Here is a 16,593-nt window from a genome sequence, read left to right as displayed (position 1 = left end):
GGTGTCAAGTAATACCTAGTTCATGGCTATAGCTTTGCTTTTCTGTTACCCCTTTTTCACTAATTTGTTGACTGGACTCCATTGTGACATTGTGTTCTTTCAAATTAGCCCTGCTGGGAGGATTTTAATCGGGGAAGTAAGCATATTCTTCATTATATTTCCAGACTGCAAAGAGTAAGTAAGAGGATGATGCACGGCAGCAATGGACTCTGGTCAAAGGGTAAAGCAAGCTGCCAAATTGAGACTACAGAGAAGTGAAAGAGTAGTTTTGGTTAACCCAGCTCTACTTCTTGTCCTATTCTGCTGCCAGTGTAGCACTTGATTGTGGGCTGGCCCTGCTCTTCCCACTGGGAGCTGATGCTAGCCCCACTCACCAAGAAGTGGTAAAGGAGACTATTTCTGAAGTGTCTTGTAAAGATTAATTAACTCTGGTTTGCAGATGTCAACACATTACCCGAGATCTTCTCTTGCATTATTTAAGCAATCAGGTTGGGGGGGGTGGGGGTGGGTGTGTGTTTATGCTGGCTTTACAAAACTGGAAAAAACTCTTTTTTTAAAGTGACTTCCTACTTGTAAGAGGTTTCCATCCAGCCGGAAGGCTTTGTTCAAACATTAACTGTTGCATGTGAGGCTGCGCATACAGGCGTCACAGTTTACACCAACAGAACCCAACTCTACTAGGAACGTGACTTCAGAAGATTCCAGCTTTGAAATGCAAAGCCTTAACCAAGGTCACCTCTGCAAACATAACCCCTGATTTAAGAACTAGCAGAAAGTGTTCTTCCCCCTTTATAGGTAGCAACTGTTGTTACACATTGTACTGTTTAAAATCTTCTAAAAAACAAAAATCACACTGTCTCTGAATTTTGCAACTTTACTGCCTTAGAATTACATAAAGCATGCTGATATTGGGTAACAATGTAATCCATCTTCCCCAATTTTTTTAAGTAATCAGAAATATATAAGAAAGCTTACAAAATTTTTCAGATATGTCCCAACATAGCAAAGAAATTATCTAGCTTTTCAGGAAGTCTGCTTTGTATGGCAGTCTTTCAGACTCCTTTTGCCACTCTTTAGTAACTTCTTATATTCCCACTACTGCTATTTTTCTGTTTGTTTCCCCCCAATTCCAATTGCTGAAAACAAAACATTAAGTCAGAACTGCTGTAGGCATCCCCCATTCCTAACGCCCTTCAAGGCGGAGGGTAAAGACCTGCACACCAAAACATGCTGGAACTGGTCAGATTTAACTAGTGAAAATTCTTCCTGGAGGCACACCATTTTCATAGCGAAGAGCCTCATTTTAATTTAGTGGGACTACAGCGGAGAAGCCTTCCACGGCAGTATTTTCCTGGGGTTTCCTTTCCTCAGGGGAGGATCAATACAGAAGAGCCAACTCAGTTTAAAAAACAAACAAATCAATACAAATTCCAAATACTTAACCAGAGCAGCTCATAGAACATGGATGTCCAAAGCTCTGTTACTTCACGATTCAGGTTTAATCCCACACTGGACCAGAGATACAGTCTCCATCAAGTGCACTGGGATTTCTGTTGTAGGCTTAGGTATCTTCTGCAGCACCTAACGCTGGATACACAGGGGCATGATCAGAACAACAATGAAGAAATCAGTGCCTCAGGAAACACAGTGACAAGAATAACTTGCCAGTTGATATTATTGGATGCGTGCAATATAAGCATTCCCTAACCACTAGGATTCATCCAAAATTGCTTTGTTAGAACAAAGTTTCATCAACCCTTACGCCCTTCTTTCCCCACACCTACAAAAGTTCTGTCAGTTGTAGTAGCTCGTGAATTTTGCTGGAAGCAAAGCCACAGTCTGTCCCTTTTAAGGCATTCTACCCATAGCCTTAGGGCACCATCAAACATTGTATCTATCTCCAGGAGGAAAGAGTTGAGGTGTTGGGTAGCTCTAACCCAACACCTATAGCACAAAAATGGTCAAATGCAAGTATTGCTGTTTCCTTAGGGGAAAAAGAGGGCACACAGCACGGTCCTGTTTCCAAACAAGAAAATTTTTTCCCACCCTAAAGGACTCTCTCTGACTGCCTGTAACACAGCACAATCTGACATGAAACCACGTACCCCCTAGCACCACAATGCTAGAATTGTAACCGTCTCCTCTACAAAGTCGTCTTCTGTTTTGCTGCAGCAGACTGATGCAACTGATTTGACCTGGAAAGCATCCTACTTACTTTGAAGGCAAGGGAGAGGATTTCTGTAAATCGTGATGTTTTTTTCTTCAGTCTAGTCTTGACTTACAAGTCGTTAAAAATTACCTTGATTTGAAGCAGGAATTTTTCCAATGTTTTTGATTTTCTCCCTCAAAAGCCTGCTCTGTCCCTTCAGGCTTACCATGTAGCCTCAGAGGGCCTTCTGTTTCCAGTAGGGTTCATATTGGCAGAGCACATGAAAAGCAGCCTTGATGGTGGGTGGCTTTCAGCTGTGAAGTGTGACACCAACCTCCGCCTTCCTCTGGCACTCACACCTGCTCCATATAATTCACATCACGCTCCTAAAACAAGTTCAGAAAATCCTTTGATACAAGTTCATCAAGGTCTTACTCAGCCAGAGGGATACATATCATTTACTCACAATGAACCTGCCGAGAGACCAGTCTGCTTAGTACAATGGGCTGCAGTTTTGCACCAGTGGATTTCAGCTGAGAACCAAGCAGGTGTAACGAATCGGGCACAATGTGCCCACCACATCAAACACAGACACCTCCTGAATAATAAACAGGTCATGGGAACCTTATAAAGCTCTCCGGTTGTGTCTTACTGAATGCAATAGATAAAAATCCACAGCATATTATTGCATTTTGGCCAAAAAGAAACCCAAAACTGACAAAAACAAAACAAAACAAAAAACAACCAAATTGCAAAAAAAAAGAGAGACTGATCCTTCTTCCATTAAAGTCAGTAGGAGTTTTGCTGTGTACATCAAAGCAGTTTGGCCCCTGCTATCACAGAGGGGTTTCCTTCCCCCCACATCAGCTGCTCAAAATATCAGTAAGAGACGGCAAGTCAGTTTGGGTAGGGAGGGGAAAGAAGACAGGCCAAAATGAAAAGAGAGAAAGAAGGTATTAAAACTTCCCAGGAGTCATTTCAGGTGTATCAACCTAACATCAGTTTACAACTAATACTGAAGCAGGACAACAGGAGTCTGACCCATATGTTCTGCAAATGTAAAATAAGCCAAGTACATAGATATTTAAAGATTCCTGAAGTGTCAGGCTGAAACTGGTGCCAGTAATAATTTGAAAAAGGATAAAATTTGTTTCTGAATAATACCTGGTGTAACACAGTAGATTTCTGTAGGTTTTCCAGTGAAGATGACCCAGTGCCCCGTGAGCAATAAATTAGGAATCATAACCATGATTGTCCTCTTAGATTTGCAATATAGATTGCCTCTAGACACGTAACTTGTCTCCCTTCCTAAAAGATGCTTTCCTCATTCAATTAGCAGATGTTGCTCACTGCATGATCACACCTAGTGTACAATTAAGAACTGTTTCTAATTGTTTATATTTAAAAAGGCTCAAATGAAAACAAGCATCTTTTAACCTTGGAGTTCTTAGCTTTCAAGCTTCCACCATTTCTCTAATGAATAACTTGTGATTTCTTAGGAGCTGGGGGAGAGGAAGGAGGGACCCCCACCCTATTCCTTAAATGCTCGTTGAATCTTTTTGCTGTTTTTCTGTCTGTCTTCTCACGTGCTCTCCCTATCTCTGTCCAACGCCTTTGCTCAGTGACCTTAAGCGCTTTTCCACCAAGTCTGAGTCCTACTTTCCTTCTGACCTTCCCCAGCAGCTTCCAATCTCAGATTTCAAGGGGGTCACCAAATTTTCTCCTCATGTGAACAAAATTCTCTTCTGCCTCCTCCTCCTCTCCTGTACTAGCAGTGTCTCAGCCCTTCAGGCTGGCGTTCTTCTAAATAAATGAATCTATTTCTAAAACCAAGCCCAAGGCATGCATCCCCTGCCACGAGAACATTTGGCCAAAAAGCAGATCTGGTGAAAGATATCATCATTTCTCAACAGGCTTGGCCAAAGACAGACAGCAGAATAAGGGTTTGGGATAGCCTTCGCAGTAACTGGTGCCATTTATCAACCCTTCCTATAATTACACGAGTCAATAAAAGACGAGCTAGTTGTGCCCAGGCAATTTCCCGCTGACGTAAGGGAACACGCACAGCTGGCTGCAACGAGCCTGCTCTCTTTGACGAACATTTAGTAATGGATTTGCTGCACCTAAAACAAAGCTTTATATTTCAACACTTATTTTTAAAAAGCAGCAACCGGTTGTCCACACCCCAGTGATCTGCGTAATTGAGTTCATGACATAATATCACAATGTTTACGACGAAAGTGGCAGATGGTAGTTATTGTTTGTTTTTTTTTAAAAAGGGCACATATATATCTCATGATTATACTCAGGGTATTCCTGTTGAAAACAACACTTCTTTAATTTAGTAGAGGATATTAAAGTTTGTTTAAAAAACATACACTCCACGAGAAGAGTGGCAGATGGAGTTAACAAGCTCACCTGCTGTTTTACTTAAAACCACTGTCTAATAAGAGGTTGTGTGTTTTGAAAAATGCATTCACACCACAATTTGTAACCCTTTCCCGGGGAGAGGACAAAAACACTCTGAGGAAGGTGGCAGGGCTCTGAGGAGAGGGCACTTCTCCAAGGCAGAAGGGCTGCACTTGGAAAAAGGAAAGGTTGGCTCTTTATAGTAACAGCTGCTGAATCTTGAAGGGAGAGAGAAATAAGGGCAGCCACATCATGCAGGTTTATGCTCAGCTCCATCAAAACAACAGATACAGAGGAGGCAGATTTCAGTTGCAAGGTACCCATGAAGAACAGAGATTTTGAGGGTGCATTTGGGCATTCAGTAGGACAAACTCCTGAGAGGGAAGTAACGGTCCTAGTAAATCCATAGAGAAATTGCACTGAGCTGAAATTGCACAATTTCCCGTATGCTTGTCCTGGCTCTTCAGGTTACAACAACCTGTCTGATGGACTGTGTTTTCTTAGCAGGTCCAACTAGAAATGCAAAAGCCCCCTTTCTAGGGGCCAAGATGTGGTCGAGACCAAAAAGCAGCAACTCCAGACTGCTTCTTCTGAATAGTGTTTTGCCAGTTACAAGGGGACACGTGACAGATCGTCTAAATCACATAAACTTTGGGTCTGCAGCCCCCTCTTGTTCCCTGATGATGCAGATGGGTCTGCTCTTTGACAGTCACTGATTCATCTCTTTCTTTATTCGGCCTCAGTGGACAAAATTGTTTAAACCCTCTGAGGTTGGTTCCATTTCTCCCTTCCCTGGCCCACCGCAGCTTGGGGATGGAGGCAGTCTCCCCCAGCGTTGTCTGAAGCAAGTTCAGCCTGCTCATCTTGGTGGCCAAGGGTTTCAGCAGCTGCTTTCAGTGCCTACTTTTCCACAGGTACGCAAAAATGGTGCAGTTTCAGCGCAATTATTTGTACTCCAGAGGCAGATGGTGTAATAGTGGTCAGACAAAATGATACCCAAAAACCAGTGGAAAAGCGTATATTATATAATACCAATTTGAGAAACCTTAGAAGAAGATACTGATAAAAAGTTGATTAACATGACCCTTTAGGTGGCAAGAAGTTAATGGAATATGTTTTCTACCGTGAGTATTTAAGATGCAATTACTATTCCAGCCTGGGCTACATATTGCAACACAGGATCAGCGTTTCCTGCCATGAAATCAGTGAAAACAATTCAGCAGGCTGGAAGCAGAGAAGATGGCAACGAGAAGATTATCCTTTTGTTTTTCTTTGAATGACGCAAATGTAACAGAGAAGTATGACACCGTGTTTATGAAAACATCCCAGTCTGATGCCTCACCTGCTCACGGGCAGGCAACAAGAGTATTGCCTTTCTATGACGCAGGCCGCTGCTTACTGCCAGTGCTTGCCATGCAGTGGAACACAGCTGTCTGCAAAACGTTTTGCTCAGTTAAATATCATGGAATTTGGCCTTTGGAGTCCGTGTGTTTGTGTATGTATAATGGACTCAAATGTTGGATCTGAATTAATACAAGCTTTTATGAAGATTCAACAAGCTTTGTTCCTTTCTGAACTGAACAATTCACTGAATACTAGACTTACAGAAATAAATAAATATACAAATAAACCTTAACATCCTTGGAGTAAGAACTGGGGCCTACAATGAGTATTTAACCACCACACGGGCAGAGTCAGTCTTTCATGTGTGTCTGTACCGTTATAATTGTACATGTAATTAATTTAAGCCAGGAAGAGCTGTAACAAAGAGAGCACCACTTCAGGATACTCTCTAGTTAGCTGCTTAAGACATTCTCAGGGGAAGTGAGAGACATGAATTCAAATATCCTTGGGCGGTAAAGAGATACGAATGTTTTTATCTCCCCTTTCAAAAATGAGCAGATAAAAAGCAGCCACCACCACTTCATGCAGAGCTCTGATATAATTGCTGAAGCCTGGAGGTAGGTTTTCAGGTACCCTAGGACAGCAAAGAGGTTTTGGGGATCTGTGTTTAGACAGAAGCATCTCAAACCAACATTAGGTACCTGGATCCTTTTGAAAAACAGCCCTTTTTCTACCACCTTAGTCAGACCTGTTTCCCCCAGCTAAGGCAGATGCTGCCAAAGTAGGGCCTGAATAAAACCCGAAACATTTTCATTTCCTTGATTTGATTTTTAGAAAGCAAAGATAGAGAGAACCTATACTGCTTTCATTAAACAGTTTCTTTTTTAAAACAGCTCTGCATCCAGCAGCATCCTGTGCTCCATTTCGTGAACTTCTATTTTTCAGTTTTGCAGATTAGCCATTTCTTGAATTGCCCAAAACCGCACCTTACTCTAATGGACGACTCCAAGAGAAAGGCTGTACTGTGCCCACCTGGGCTGCTGGCGAGCAGCAAGAGGGTGTCAAGTGCATGACTGCAGCAGTGACTTTGCTGGCGGAAATGTAAACCCAGCAGGGAAGAGACTGCACGCTGGGCTCGCTCTTTGATACTAAAAAAAAAAAAAAAATATTACAAGCACTTTTAATATTACTTTTAAGGAAAAAATTAACAGTGGGAGTTGACAGGGAACAGACTGGCTGCTCAAACAGCTCAGCAGTATCAAAGGAGAAGAAAACCAGAAACTGGAAAAACACCCAGCCTATATCTGACATTGTTAAGGACAACTATTCATCGTACATCAAAGTGGGACATTTGGGTTCTTGCTCTCTTTGCCACCATCTCAGGAGCTTCTCTGTGAAGCTTTGGTGGCTTATCACAGCCGCTAGGGCAGCATGAGGATGCGAGGCCAACAGGACGATGGCGTCTGCCTCCAGGGACTGCCAATGAATGTGCCACCTCCGCCGCAGCACTCACCGCTCAGGTCCGGGGCTGTAGGTGTGCATTTACTCACCTGCCCTTATTTTGAGACCAAAGGCCACTGTCTCAAGAGCTCGGCCCATCCCTGGCAGGTGTTACCTTGGTGTTTGCTGTTGGAGGAGACTTGGGGGAGGAGATCAGGCATGGGGCTTAAGAACTTGAAAGCAATCTGGAAAAAAAAAAAAAGACTTGCTCCATCTGAGTTCAGCTCTGATATTTGTCAATTTACATAAATGGCAAAAATGAAATAGAAATAATTTACTTACAAGTATAGTGCAGCCATTCACTATTAGAAAAATCAAGTATTTTAGACATCACTGTATAAAAATAGCCCATGACATCAGCTCTGCTTTTCATCAGCTCCAGAAAAAGCTGGGGGCTATGAGGGATATGTGTGGGTTTTGAGGTTTTTTTAGGTTGCCTATCAAGAACTGTTGGGAATAAAATTGGTACTAAGTCTGGCTCATTCATTCAGGGAACAAAATTTACTACAGGGGAAGGGAGAAAGCAGAAGCAGCTAATTTCTCTCGCACCACCATGCTTCAGCCACTTTCCCTGCATTGCCAAACAGAGAGAGAAAGGCGGCAGCTCCCTGTGGAAGAGCCAGTTCATGTTTTCTCTCGGCTGACCTTTAAGGGAGCCCAGAAAGACTAAACAAGGCTGGAAGAATTCAGAGGCTAGACAGGGAAAACTTTCCAAAGAGCCCCAAGAGCCACACGGTGCCAGCAGCCCCGCTGACAGCAGTGTTAGCTGCAAATATCCCACGCTGGCTTTTTTATGTCCTCCTCCTCACCTTCTCCTCTCCCACAGAAACAAACCCCGTGTGACCTTTTCTGGGCCATTTTCTGTCATGTTCCTGAGCTTTAAGAGATTCAGATTTTCAAGTCTTTATCTACAGCTGCAGTAACTAGGGACTTGGACAACAAATTCTGAAGCCATGAAATAACCAGACTAGATAAAACTTAGAGCTACATTTTCTTAAAAAAAAAGTACCAAGTCATTACATTACATGATTCGTAATGTAATGGACAGCACAGAGCACAAGCCTGTTTCATCAGTGAGAAAACAACAATGGTACTAAAAAGACACCTTATTGAATCACTGATCTCCCATTGATGGAAGACATCACTCTGAGTACCAGTTGAGACCACAGTGTGTCCACGTACAAGGTTTTAAATCAATTTATGAGAAAGTGTGAGCAGGTTGTAACTGCATCTTTGCTCCCTGCAGGAGGCTTCAAAATAATGAGACACTTTTTTCAGAATATGGAATAGGAATATTCTTAAAATAGGAACTATGGGAGAAAGGAAAGTTGCTAAAGCAAAGAGCTGTCGCAGTTTGCAGATTATTTTATCCAGGAAGTAACGGCAAACAAAATGCACTCAGTATACTGCTATTACAGTTACCTTTTGCATGTAGTGCTTAGCTCATGGTTTTATGTGCCAAATACCCTGTCTGCACTGAGCGTACTCCTGCGTGCACACCAGATAACAACTCCTCTTTGTCCTTGGCTGTTATCGAGCCTCTGACCTGCCCGAGGTCCCACCGCCGCCGGCTCAGCCAGCCGTGAGTCACATACCCACCGAGCCCAGGCGCGGGGAAGTGGAGCTGCCACGCCGCCCCACCCCACCCCGCCAAGCTGTGGGTTGTGCTCAAGGCTGGGTTTTTGCTTCCATCTACCTTATCTTAATTGCCACATGCTAATGTAAGACCTGGTGGTGCGTGACTCGGTCCCACGGAGGGATAAGTGATGTCAAGTGTAGCAACCAGCCCATTTAGTAAACTAGTCAGTAAATACCTATAAATAAGGGAAGAGCTTAAAGAAGCAAGGAATTCCCTGCGAATGATTCACAAACACTAAAACCTGTCCAGATTTAGCAAGTAATATTTTCCAAGCTGAAGTGGCGTACCAACATGAAACAGTCAAAGTTTGCAAAGGCAACTCACCCCCAGCGCTTTTTCACCGATAGATCTCAAAGCACTTTGCCAAATAGGTCGATATCATTACGCTCCCTTTGTAAGTGGGGCGAGAGAGACCGGCCTGAAGAAGGTCAGCGTGAGAGCAAGAAGTGCGGCCAAGCGCAGAACAAAGGTCTCCTTTGTCGCCCACCAGTAACCTTCCAGTCTAAAAATCCAGATACTCTCTTTTGTTGGGGTGGGGAGGCTGTTTCAACTTCAGGTTTGTGCTTTGAATTTGATATGCTTAAAACTTAATTAATTTAATTATTCAAATTTTAAAGTTTTTTCCCATATCAAATAGATATTAAAAAAAAAAACTTCATAAGAGAATCTGTTTGTTTAAACCAAAACAATCGCACCCACTGTAATTAGTCCTTAGGTCCATCAGGCAGGTAGCCAACAGTTAATATTTAAATGGCCCCGTCCTCCCTCTTATCAGGATTATGAAAACAGACCATAAACAAGTTCATATGATCCTACTGCCGAATGCCACAACAGAAGTGTCACAGGACACAGAGACCTTGCAGAGGCCGGAGGAGACACTGGAAGAGTCCGTCTGTTACCATTCCCCAGTGAAAGGCTGGTTTGCGAGCTTACAGGGCAGTGGAAGTACAACAACGTACAGCAGAACCACGGAGGAGAAGGCAGGAGCAGGGACATGGCAAATTATCACAGCCTTGGCTTCAGAGAGTACCCCACGCAGTGCATCATAACAGTGACTCTTCTTCTCTCACCCGGACCCCTTCTCTGGGCCAGACTCCTCCAAGACCACTGTCACCAAGGAAAATGGAGAAAAGTGCCACCAGGCAAAATGCTTGCGCAGTGAAGGAGAGAGGTGAAGAGGTGAAGGATGGGTCTACTGTATTTGTCCTCCTCAGGTGCTGAGAGCAGGAACACAGAATAGTTAAAGTAACTCCACGAGATCCGCCAGCAAAATTTTCAACAGTGACTGCTTTGTTTCACTGAGCACATGTTACAGAAGCTCTCAGTGGTGATGGTGGAGGATTGTAGTACAACGAGCAAGATTCTCCATTTCTCCATGTTCGTTTTAAATAAGTCTTTCCCAGGAGCTTCAATGGTACTGCAACAGGTGTCACTTCATGTGATGCCCAAAGTTGCCTATTTTAGTTTACTGTTTCCATCTCCAGATTCTTACCACCTTAGACAAATCATCCCTCAAGCATTGATAATAGAAATGGAAAAAGCCCACTGTCCTCCCTACAACAGAGCTTCTGACTTGGCCATCAGCCTTATGAATGGTTTTACTTCGAGTTTCCTGAGAAGCAGTATCGACAACATCTAGTCCAGCATTAGGTACATTATGTGATTCCTTCCATTATAAAAAGTAAGAGAAACTTTTTTTTTTTTAAATAGAAAATTGAAGTCCATGACTCTCTCTGAATAAAAGCTGTCAAAAAGAGTGAATGAAACTTGCTTTTCTAAACCATGCTGGTGTGAACAAGCACCACGGCTTGCTTACAGTGTGAAAACTTTCTCTTCTACATCAAGTCCATCTTCCTCACAAGCAATGGAGGGGAGGAAGGGTCTTGTGGACTCTGTGTGTTTTGTGCGCCCAGGACCAGCCAAGAACTGCCTGAAAAATAACAAGTAAAATCCTTCTTTCAACCACCTTCAAAGGGGTTAGCATATTTGTCCAGTATATGAATGAGTGGTGTTTTATACACAGTTTAATATACAAAGTCGGAGAGATACAGGTTTTATACAGTAACAGTCACATTTCTGCTTTTAGAAAGGCTGGCTGTTCTGCCAGGGAAAGTTGTCAGCATCAGAAAGAAGACAACACTTCCTCCTCTAGAAGACAAGCACCATCCTAGCAACCAACAACTGTGTTGTTTTTCACTCCTGGCCATTATCTGTTGTCTCAGCAGTATTTATCTAACCTCTGGTTATGATCAGAGGTTCATAACATATTGTAGCACACCAGTATAAGTAGATGCACGACTTGGAGCTTAGCCAATGCAGAGTTCAAGGACTTCATGTTCGTCTGTTGCTTTTACTGATAGTTGCGGTGAACTACACCAGTCAGAAGCAGAAACTTTAGCCTTCCACTAGGAATGGAAAACCACCAGCATGGCAATCCTTATGCTAGCAATCATCAGCTTTCGGGGTAAGAGCATACCAAAAGGGTGCAAAAGAGCCCAGGGAAGAGCCACCACTGCTTTTCTCTAATGCTTTCACTCTGCTCTCCAACCACTGTAAGAGAGGGAGCCTCTGAGCTTACAGGCTTGCTTGCCCTGTGCCTGGCTCCCTTTCAGCTGGGGAAGCACATGAATACAGAGCTGGAGACTCTGGACAAAGAAAAGAGGTTAACTGGGGAATGTTCAAACTCCTTTTTCACAGCTTGAAGCAATCCCTTGCTAAGGGCCTGAAACCAGGGACTGCAGAACTTCTAAGGGCTCCTTTTGTACAATTTCCAGTCCAGAGTATTTATCCTCCGTCTTTGTCACAGAACACAGGAAGGAGAGGATTTTGCTGCTAGATTGACAAGGAACCTTACCACTACACTAATTTCCAAAGGTTCTGCTGTGACTGGGACAAATTCTTCCTTTAGGCCATCCCAGGGCAGTGCTATTCTCAAAAACATCTGCAGATAACGTACAAAGCTGCCTCCCTGCCGGCTGCTTTGCTTTGCGCTAATTCCCCGCAGCTGCAAGGGGAGTTGTGCGGTGCTGCCAGCCTGTGGAAACCACGCCGCTCTTTTCGGTGCCTAACTGAGCGTTTCCTTTGAAAATCATGGCCATAATTATTATCCAGCGGTTTAGAAAAGGCACATTAAATGTTTCCCTGAAAAGTCAGGAAGTTCCTTATTACTCTCTGATAAATACCTGCCAGCCATTAATAACTGTGTTTTGCAATAACCCAGGGCAAGGAAGTAGCATTCCCCTGTCCTTAAGGGCTTAGAAGTACAGGCGTGCCCAACCCAGCGCAACACTCAGCAAACGCTGAGTATCTTGCCCGTGTTGGAGGGTCTAATGATACGTACATTTCTGATGGGGCTCCTCTCACCTCTCTACAAGCTAGAGGCTGTTACGGATGAGGCTAACGCAGGACAAGGGTGCAGCGTGACACGGCTTTGAGGTGTTTATGAAGCCCACTCCCCAGCCCCACTCAGGAAAGCACCTTAAAATCTAGAGGCAAGCTACGGGAGGCCAATATTTTGTGCAGCACCCAAGGACATACCTAGGAGCACAGACTGCTGTATTTCTCTGTCATTTTGCAAAGAAAACGGGATTCCTCTGTTTTTCCAAGCCTCACACCTCCTGCAGCCCCAGTTCCCCTCTGCGACTGTTCACTCAAGAGAGCAGCAGGGCAGGTTGGGTTCAGCTGATCTCCCCCAGGCTGTGAGGACAGGGAGCAATGCACAGTTTTAGACCTATGTCAGAGCTTTTGACCACAAAAGTCCTCCAAACCCCCATCCAAACCAAAACCAGCTAACAACAGCAGCAAAAAAAAAAAATCCCTGAGCACATTAAAGCAACTTAAAAAGGATAATATTCAAGCTAGTGTCAAGCTGTTATGAAATCAAAAGTGGAGAGCAGCAGCTCGCTGTGAGCAAAGCAAATGAATTGGCTCTTGGGGGTTTGTCCCATGTGCAGAGTCAGAAGAACTGATTTCCTTTTCTGTGCTGTTATGAACATGTTAGAATCTAAAAAAATAACTTCAAATGTTATCAGAAACATCTCCTCTTCATCTCCCTGTGTAAGGGCTGATAAGAAACACTGTATGTGAAATTTGCTATTGGTGCTTTTGTATGAGTCATTTAGCAAGGACAATGACAGAAGGAAATCAAAATCCAGTCCACTTTGCTTAGATTCAACTTAATAATTGCTACAATTTCATGCAATGCAGTCCACAAACTTATTCTCTCACCGAGCTTGTAGATTGTCTGTAAACAGCTGAAAAAATAATAAATCTGAGTGAGCTCTTTATTCAGAATGATTTCCCTAAAAAATCCTAACAGGAATCCTTGAGCTGTATATCCTTTGTAATCACATTGTCGTGAATAGTCAGTAGTCAAAGTACAAGGCAGACTGGTTAAGTCTGAATGGCCTGATGGATCACATGAAATTGTTTCTGAATAATTTTTGTTTGTACATCTCAGCCGCATTTTGCAAAGGAAAGCCCCTTGAAGAATAGAAAATTGTAATAGCTGTATAAAAATTACAAGGGCGAAAAATAATAAAATAGTTATAGGACACTTCTTCAGTTAAAAAAAGTACAGCTGACTTGACTGATTATAGACATCAAACCAATATATGCTATAATGGAAATCAGCATCAATGGATTACCTCCCAGGAGAGTCCTGCATGTATGAGCAGTCCCAGCAACTAACGTATTTTCCAGTACCTGAGGCAGACTGGTGTAGAAGATGTGTCCCTTCTCAAAAAGAGAAATTAGAGAAACTCGGTACCAACTGCATCGCCTGCTGCTGGGGTTGAAACAGCTCCTGCCGCTGCATTTGACCTTGCTTCTCTGCTGCGGCCAGGGCAGGAACAGCAGTGACAGCAGACCATGCAGCAGGAGTAGCAGAGGTTTGCAACATGAGTGTATGAAACACATCTGAATCTGAAGTCCCTCTTACCCTTTCCATTTTGGGTAGAAAAAAATGTACCCATTGTATCAATAAATCCGTAATCTGAATGATATAAAATAACTGGTGGCGTCAGCATTTGAAGGCATTTTATTGCATGCCTAAATGCAAATCTACGCTAATAGGACATTATTTAGCTTACAAAGCTGAGGACTTAAAAGTTAAGAAATGCCAATAGAAAGATTGCCCTTGCAATTTGAGATAGCTCCTCTTATGTATGCAGGCATGTACACACATCAACATGAGACTGCTTGTAACTCAAATTCTCCGAGGCTTATTGGAGATACAGGATATCTTGCGTGTTGCCTCTATCCTTCAACATACAAGGCCAGCAGCGGGAACCGCACTTTGCTATCTGTTGGGAAAGGGATGGAGTAAGTCCTAGCCAAGATAAAGCTTACAGGTAGAAGAAATATTTTTCATTAGCCCAATTAGTGTAGTTAGAAAAAGGAGAAAACCTTCCAGGCACACAAGTCCTTTTATGGGTCAGAAACAGAAATAGCAAATTCCCAAATAAAGTTGTAGGCATTTGCTCTGAAAAAAAAACCAAAACCAAAAACACACAAGAAAAAAACCCCCAAACCTCTACAACTCTGGGATCTGAGCTCCATGGGGGCAATGGCTTCTTCTCAGCAGCTGATGCAAATCTTTGTAGATGGTTGCTTGCCTGCCCCAGGGGCAGACTTTGCCAGGACCTGCTTTCCCCCCTCCCCAGGCTATGCTACCTATCTTTGAGAGGCCCTCGGTCCATGGCAATCACTGACTGCAGCTGCAGAGGTAGCGGGAGAACAGAACCAGGCTGCCCAGCTGCTCTGGGTGGGAGAACAGTTATGGCGTGAGCCACAGGAGGGTGGGAACAGCACAAGGCATGAACTAATCCCTCTGCACCCATGACAAGTCAGGGCAGCTCCACAACCCAGCCCCAAAATAGGAAACCCCACAAGGCAGGTTATATCCACCCGGGGCTGGGTCCTGAGCTCCCTCCCCATGTAAATCACCCACAGCCAGCCCGAGGCACCGCTGTGCTCCAGCTGCCCATCAGCATTTTGGCACTTGCTCTCGCAGATCTGGCTTCCAAGAAAAGTTATTTTTCTTGTGTGTTTCCTCATGGCGATGGCCAAAAGGTCTAAGGATTGCCAGTGCTGCATTAAGGAAAAAAAACCCAGATAAGTGGAATGGATAAATGAAAACATTACCAAAGTGGCAGGCCAGGTGTACCAGATCACGAGCTGGGTCTGGTAGCAGTTTAGGCCGCCTTTCTCATTTAGGAAAGCCAGGACCAAGAGCTTCAGATCACAGGTGAATTATCAGGGATTTACGGAGGGCAAGTGGGGACAGTGGCTGGCCTACCTGCCTCGCTGATTTTTTGGCTGAAGTTGCAGTATCCAAATAGTAATTCTTTTCACCTTATCTCTTCCTCTAAACTTCTTATAAGTGTGCATGCTTGCAAGTCACCTGAGGTTCGCTTTGGCAGAACAACAACAGATCATTCCACATACCCCGGTTTTGGCTTTTCCGAATTCCCCTGAATATTGAAAGCTATTAAGTTGACATGTTTTCCTCCATGTGATTCTCCTGGTATGGCTTTGCAGTGGCCTGATGTCATACCTAACCACAAAAAACCATGATCTAATATACCATAACTGTTAAAAAATATAGTGTCCGACACATTGGTTTCCTAACCTCACGGGGAAAATATTTATGCCATAGAACTTCTTAACTTTTAAAAAAGAAGAGCCCTGAAAGATGCTATTTAAAATACCATATGGTATATATGGGGAGTAGGAATATTAAATGGGTGAGTTTGCTGCTTGTTTTTTTATTTTGAGAAAACAGAAGTACTTGGTACTTCTGTAGAATACAGAAAATATTCTAGAGACACAAAAGGATGTTTTTTTAATGTCCAGGTCTCTTTCATACCACACTGGCAGTTCAGCAGTTCGGCATTGCTGGAGCAGTATAAAGCAGCCTCTGGGTGAGAATTTGGTTCAGGCAGCATGGAATTGCAATTTAAAAAGTCAATCATTTGCAGGCTTGAACTGAAGAAAAGACTTATAGCATTGGACACATGAAAATGCAATTAATTCATCTGCTGCAAAATGCTGTTTGTGAGGATAAGGCGGCAGAAGGCATTTTCAGGACATGGTGTACAGGCAGGAGACTGTGAAGGGACAAAAGTATAAAAAAAGACGAACTGTCCAAGACACAGACTTCAGCATCGCCGCTAATCACTGTTTTGTTTTCAGCATCTGAGATTCTGTGCCGTTTTACAAACGTGCCATCTGTGTTTAGAGCTAAATGGATTTATCTTGAAATACAGCCCTTTTCCTGAGGGCTTGTGGCCTGTAAAGCTTTCCGCCTTTTTTTTTAATTTTTTTTTTCCCCTTTGCCTGGCAATGGCTGCGTTCCCACATGTAACTAAGGTGGAAGCTGGCAGCCCCCCAGAGGCACGGGAAGGGCTGGAATTTCCCAGGTCACGCTCAGGAATCCAGGCTTCTGCAAGGCATGGGACACTACCTCTGAGCAGGAAAGATGCTTACAGCTGCTTTTTGTTCTCCGAGACAAGTTTAATAACGTCACTGTCTAAATTATTTCATTCTCTGC

General features: G+C 43.5%; 1 long non-coding RNA gene across 1 annotated transcript; it reads right to left on the bottom strand.

The window, feature by feature from the left end:
- Positions 1-6,982: 6,982 nt before the first annotated feature.
- LOC148057492 (uncharacterized) lies at positions 6,983-14,684 on the bottom strand. The gene is made up of 3 exons (XR_015699943.1): positions 14,573-14,684; positions 7,453-7,587; positions 6,983-7,050 (listed from the first exon to the last, which is right to left on the bottom strand). It is a non-coding gene; the product is annotated as an uncharacterized LOC148057492 (long non-coding RNA).
- Between the last annotated feature and the right edge of the window lie 1,909 nt (positions 14,685-16,593).

This window comes from Nipponia nippon, unplaced genomic scaffold (assembly GCF_047370975.1).
Source record: "Nipponia nippon isolate SJK-2023a ecotype South Korea unplaced genomic scaffold, ASM4737097v1 scaffold_1, whole genome shotgun sequence".
NCBI lineage: Eukaryota > Metazoa > Chordata > Aves > Pelecaniformes > Threskiornithidae > Nipponia > Nipponia nippon.
The sequence above is the reverse complement of the archived record's forward strand: the minus strand, read 5'-3'. Positions and strand labels throughout refer to the sequence as shown.